This window comes from Trachurus japonicus, unplaced genomic scaffold (genome assembly GCF_045865225.1).
Source record: "Trachurus japonicus isolate A0001 unplaced genomic scaffold, Traja_1.0 AP031020.1".
NCBI lineage: Eukaryota > Metazoa > Chordata > Actinopteri > Carangiformes > Carangidae > Trachurus > Trachurus japonicus.
Window position 1 is genome coordinate 236,783 of NW_028221153.1, and position 6,927 is coordinate 243,709.

A 6,927-nucleotide genomic window follows, 5' to 3' on the forward strand; every position below is an offset into this window, starting at 1 on the left:
GTTTGCACACGTTTTAATACACGCAAACCTTTAGTAAATCCGGCCCTAAATATAAATCATATATGATAAATGTGATAAATGCACCACAATAAAAACATTTAAACATATGACTGCACAGTCAGGTATTGTGTGGGTTCATCGTTATGAGTCACATCTTTCACATCACAGAGTCATTTATAGATAGATAGCCTAGATATACTTTATTGATTCAAGCTGGGAAATTACAGTGTAGCAGCAGCATTACACAGACACACAGTGACGATACAGTGATGATAGCAAATAAAATAAAATGTAATGTACAAAAGTATATACAACGGATTGGCAATGTTGATTTGTGTGTGTGTTTATTTGTTTATTTGTTTATTTGGATCCCCATTAGCTGTTACAACTGCAACAGCTACTCTTCCTGGGGTCCATGTTACATGTGTGTGTGTGCGTGCGTGCAAGTGTAAGTTATATTGTTGAATAAAGTTACTAGGAGCTGTTTGACACACCATTATGCAAAACACTTTATAAAGCATTTCTTACAGTATGAGGACATGAAGGGCTTCAAGGAGCTGCTGAGGATGAGTCCGGAGGAGTTCCATATTCTCCTGGAGAAAGTTGCCCCACTCATCTCCAAGCAAGACACGCAGTTCAGAAAATCTATTTCTGCAAATGTCAGGCTGTCAGTCACGCTCCGTTTTCTGGCTACAGGTACAATAGATCCACATTTTCTTTTATAGGCTATTGTCGTCGGTTGTTTTCATGGCTTTTTCTAAATATTCTTTTCAGGAGAGACCTACAACTCCTTGAGACTGCAGTACAGGATTGGAGCCACAACCATCGGCAAAATAGTGATGGAGATGTGTGATGCCCTGCATACGGTATTAAAAGACGACTTCTTGAAGGTATAGGCAATTCTTGTAGAATGTGATTTTAAATGCATAACTGTCTTGCATAACAATATCTTCAGGTTGTCTGATTTATTGCTTTACAATTTTTTTTAGAAATGCTGTAGCTGTCCTTTTCTATAAGAGCCAATGACCCATATAACTATTTGGATTATTTGTGATCACGGAATATTATTTAACTGTTAAACAAGAAAAAGGAGGGCTTTGGCGTTACAAATGGTAAAAATAGGAAGGTGCTTTTTGGTCAATGCTTCATCAGGGTAGAATGAATCAAAAAGAAAGCAAACAGTCAATTCAAATATTCAGTTCAAACAATGTCTAGGGAACAACGTCATAGTTAAAGACTAGATAAGATAAGCTTTTGCTTCTCCCGCTTTCCCTTTCGGTCATGTGTATTGTATTAATTGGATTGAGATGATGTGTGATGATGATGACTAATTGACATGCCCGAAATGAACCAAATAAATAAATAAAAAAAAAAGACTACCCATAGGGGGCTGTAACACAACCAATTAAAAGGCTAGATAACAAAACAGCTAACAGCCTCCATCTACTGGACAGGTGAAGGTACTACACTTGTGAATCAACAGCACAACACCCTATAGAACAAATGTGATCTACATGTACTAGGGGTTTACAAATACACTATTAAATATCCAAAGAATGATTATGACGTTGTTCCCTAGACTGACTATTTGAACTGAATATTTGAATTGACTGTTTGCATTCTTTTTGATTCATTCCACCCTGATGAAGCCCGAGCAGTGGCGAAACATGTTGCCTGTAAAGGAAATACTTACCCAATATTTACCTGTTAACATGTATTAGAATAGGAAACATACAGCTCCTGACTGCCTACAGCAGTGACCCAGGCAGAGACTACTGCTTCTTCCACCGTCTAGTGTCATGGTGCAGCATGAACAAGCTGGAGCTGAATGCTGAAGACAGTGGAGATGATAGTGGACTTCAGAAAGGACCAAGCTGCCCTCCCCCCTGTCATCCTCTGTGACTCTACAGTGACCCTGGTTGAGTCCTTCTGCTTCCTGGGCACCAACATCTCCCAGGAGCTCCAATGGGAGCAGAACATCAGCCCCCCCACCAAGAAGCCTCAGCAGAGGCTGTACTTCCTGCGGCAGCTGAAGAAGTTTCACCTCCCTGTGAAGATGCTGGTGAACTTGTTTTATCTGTTCCCCGGGTAAGGACTGAATTTGGGAAAAGAGCATTCAGCTCCGCCGCCCCTTCGGCATGGAACACTTTACAGAAAGAGCTGAAACTCGCTAAACTAATCCCACTTGGAGCCTTTCGCTCTATTTTGAAAGATAGGCAGCAGAAATTCACCCAGCAGTGCCTGTGCTTCAAATCTTAAATTATTTATTTTGTTGTTCCAATTGTTGTATCTGAAATTGTAAAACTCTGTATATTTTCTAATTGTTATTCTTTGCATTTCTGTGTTGACATGTATTGCTGCTGTACTGCGTGCTGCTGATCATTTTTGGCCAGGTCACCCTTGCGAAAGAGATCCTGATCTCAATGGGCTTTTATCTGGTTAAATAAAGGTTAAATAAAAAAAAAATAAAAAAAACTTTTACACTGCCACCATTGAATCCATCCTCACATCCTCCATGTCAGTCTGGTGTGCTGCAGCTACGGCCAGAGACAAGGCCAAACTGCAGCGTGTCTCCAAATTCTTATTCTATTCTATTTTTGGTACTTTTATGTTTGCACCTGACACCAAGACAAGTTCCTTGTTATTCTGATACTGATTCTGATTCCGAATATATTTGTTAATATCGGTATAAAAATTGTTTTTCAGACACCAACATCAGAAGAGGCCTGGAGAGCGATCGCTAACGGCTTCTGGATGAAGTGGCAATTTCCAAATTGTCTCGGCGCAATGGATGGCAAGCACATCTTCATTCAGCCACCCGCAGATTCTGGCAGACTACAAGGGAAGGTTCTCTGTCCTGCTGATGGCAGTGGTTGATGCCACTTACCAATTCACTTATGTGAATGTGGGTGTCCAGGGTAGGGTAGGGGATGCCGGGTTGTTTGCAGCATCTGACCTCCGAGCCGCCATGGACCGCAACCTCCTGCACATACCTCCTCCTGAGCCACTGCCAAACACTGATGTGGAGATGCCCTTCATGTTTGTAGGGGATGAAGCTTACCCCTTGCAGAAAGACCTAATGAAGCCATACCCTCACCGTCAGCTCTCCAAAGAGCAGTGCATTTACAACTACAGGCTCTCTCGGGCACGCTGTATTGTGGAAAATGCCTTTGGAGTTTTGGCAAATCGTTGGAGAGTCTTCCGCAGCACCATCTGCCTGGAGCCGGACAAAGTTGTGAAAATCACCATGGCCGCCCTCTGCCTCCACAACTTCTTGCGGTCAAGAAGGTATGTCCCATATGTACAACCTGGCTACATGGACTGGGAGGATCAGGGCCATCAGCTTGTTCTGGGAACATGGAGGCAGGAGGGACAGATGCGGTCAGTAGGTACAGAGATGGGACGAGCCAGGAACCCAACAGTCTTAGCGAAACAGCAGCGGGACCAACTCAAGGAGTACTTTCTGTCAACAGCTGGCAGTGTGCCCTGGCAAGAACAAATGGTCGGATAACAGGAGCATAAAGTAGTCTATGGGTTTTGTTTTGCATTATGTTTGAGATTCCCAATTAAATTACAAAAGTAGATTGGACAACTGTTTTGTGTTAATGAACCTTTATTTTCTCAGTCAAATATTGACATGTTCATTTTTCTCAGTATTGACATTTTTAAATACAAAGTTTTAAAAAATAAAAGATATATACGTATATAAAGCAAACAGGGTTACTTGTTACTTCCTTTCTTGTATTATAGACTTTCTGTAAACTGCAAACAGCAATTGCAAAAAAAAAAAATGAAAATAAATGCTAAATATAAAAAAAAAAACGGGTAACTCCTCCTGTATGCTATAAAAAACGGAATATCACCTGACACTTCTGCATTTAAAAAGAAATGTACCAAAATAAACAAGGCCTGAGAACTCTCAAAGGACTAACTAACTGTAGGTGAAATACAGTCTGCAAGTTGTAATGTAGTATAGCCTACTAAATTTAGCATACTGTACTACATAGAAGTTTACTCGTATCCAATTCGGATAAACCCAATAATAAACAAATTTTGGTAACACTTTACATTAACTACACACACATAATGCATACATAAATGCCTTATGTAGTTTCCATTACTCCATCACTCATTCATAACCTGTGCATGGGACTCATGACACATTCATAACATATCCATTGTGTAGTGCAGGATAACGTCGTATCCAATGCATATGTTATGATTGTGTCCTGAGTTCTGTGTATAGGTTATGAATGAGTTACGGTTAAGTCATGGATGTGTTATGGATGCATTATGTGCATGTAGTTAATGTAAAGCGTTACCTATTTTTTTTTACATGAATGCTGTATTGCTGATTTTACTCATCATTTTCTTCTAGCAATGCCATGAAGCCCTGGGTATCAGTGTGGGTTGACGCTGAGGGGCCATAACCTTGAGACTGGCTTTGTGTGTGGGAGGCTGAGGGGCTATAACCCTGCAAAGGATGGCTTTGTGTTGGTCTAAGTGTGGAGGCATAAGCATGAGGGGGTAATGCGGGGGCATAACCTTGAGGAGGAGGTGGTAGGAGGTAAGATGAGTGTGGCACATGTAATGGAGTAGCAGAAAACATGGGTGAGTGATCTCTCTGTCTTGAAGTGGATGGGCCTCCTGCAGCATACTGTGGCATGAAGCCTCTCTGGTCTGACTCCTGGGCATTGTATAACAAGGACATGATGCTCCTTTTTGCCCTCATCTTTATCGCCCTATCTTTGATCTGCCTCAACTCGCTTGAAACTTGTTTACCAAATGTTTCCTCGTCATCTGGAGGTTTGCAAGCAGAAGACATTTGTTTAAGTATTTCAAGTTTCTGGAGCTCGACTCCATCAGCAGCTGCAGCTCTCCTTCTTTTCTCCCTCCGGTGCTGAGGTGCGGGGGCTCAGTGGCGAAAGTACCGTTAATGCAAGTAATGCCGTCGCATTAGGGCCCGTGGCCAAAAAAGGCCCATGGTGAAGTCTGGTTAAAAAAAAAAAAAATTTAAAAAAATTTAAAAAAATAAAATAAAATAAAAAACTCATGCAAAGCCTGACTCTATCTTCTCACGCAGTGCTCTCTCTCTCTCATCACCGGCAGTGCCACTGCCATCATGCGAGGCTTTCTTTTTGTTCATTGATCATCTTTTTAACTGTCCGTGTTTTATTTGTCCTGATTTGTCTGCCTGTGTAGTGTTTTGTTTGTCTAATGACTGTATGAACCACTATCCTAGGCTAGCGTTTTTTTCTCTGATCGTAGTAGTGTCCTCCGGGTCCTAGTGCCGACATATAAGGCAAGTCGCATACAGGCAGTCAAACGCTCACAACACAGACACAGAGGCAGATGCTTTTATTTTGAAAACGAATAAGCCGTCCCGTACGGGGCGGCATATTCACATCACGGGACGTCCTGGCAGTCAAACGGGACAGTTGACAACACTCAGCTAAGTGATGCGACACAAACATGTCAAACTACAAACATAAAAGCGGTGATCAAAAAAGAAAGCATAGAGAGGAAGAGGAGAGGAAAAGAGAAAAGCTGCCCAAGATAGGGTCGTTTTTTAAAAAACTGACCGGTTCACTACCCTCAGATAGCTCCTCTGCCTCTGCTAGCGAACCAGACAACACGGTAACGTTAGCTGTCAACACAACTACCGGTAATGTTGAGGACATCACTGACACCCCACCAATACCACCTGCTCAACCAAGCAACAGCGGTGAGGACAACATCAGCACCGGTGGGCGTGAGAGTGACTCGACACAGGATCAGGACCTCTCAGGTGACAATAACGTTACTGCTGCCCTATTACTACATAAATACCCCACGGACAGAGGGCATTTCCCAGAAAATGTTGATCCCAAAACCTTAAAGATACATCGTGGCGAAAGGATCATACAGACCTCCGGGTCCTTTCCCACGGGATCCAAACCAGGGCAACAGGTGCTTTTCAACATCTTACTACAGCAGCAGAACCAAATCAGGGCTGGAGATACCACAGACGTGGCTGTGCTACTCACCGAAATTGGATGAGGCTTACTGTGAATCCTGCTGGCTTTTCGCTGATCGGCCTGTACTTATGGGCAGGCCTGCTTGGAAGACCAACAACTGGCGCAATTTATCCACAAGAATTCATTCTCACGAAACGTCCTCCGTACACACCGCTGCATGTGTCATCTATGATCAGTGGCGTTTGCATGGGACAATTGACAAGGAGATGGAGGAGCAGATGATCAAAGAAGCATCCTATTGGAGACAGGTACTGGACCGTCTCATTAATGTCACATTAACGCTTGCCACCAACAACATGGCTTTCAGGGGACATCGGGAAATGGTAGGGCAGATAGACAGTGGCAAATTTTCTCTCTCTTGTCGAATTGATGGCAAAATACGACCCGGTCTTAAAAGATCTAACCAGTTGCCCTGCTCACTCAGTAAAGTACATGAGCCCTGCTTTGCAAAACGAGCTAATCGACCTCCTTGCTCAGCGCATCCAAAAAGACTTTCTGGACGAGATAAAAGCGGCGCGGTTTTTTTCTGTTATTATGGACACAACCCAGGATATTGCCAAAATAGATCAGCTGAGTCAGGTCATCCGGTATGTGACCATTGAGAGAGACGCCAGTGGTGTAGCCAGTGATGTGAAAATCAAAGAGTTAAAAAAGTGCAGAGGGGTATGATGGTGCCGCTAATATGAGTGGGATATACACAGGGGTGCAAGCCAGAATTGCAGCGAAAGAGCCTATGGCAAAATATATACACTGTGCTGTTCATGGAACAGTTTGCGGAAGCCAAACAGACCGCACAGGCCCTTGCGGAGAAATGGGGAGTGAGCAAAACCTTCGAGGAAACGCGACAGAGGAGAGTGAAAGGGCTTTTTTTTTTTTACAATATCTTTATTGGATTTTCATTTTTATAGAA

General features: G+C 42.8%; 1 pseudogene; it reads left to right on the plus strand.

Annotated features, from left to right (window-relative positions):
• Window positions 1-566: 566 nt before the first annotated feature.
• On the plus strand, window positions 567-3,511 carry LOC146959819 (uncharacterized; annotated as a pseudogene).
• Window positions 3,512-6,927: the final 3,416 nt, after the last annotated feature.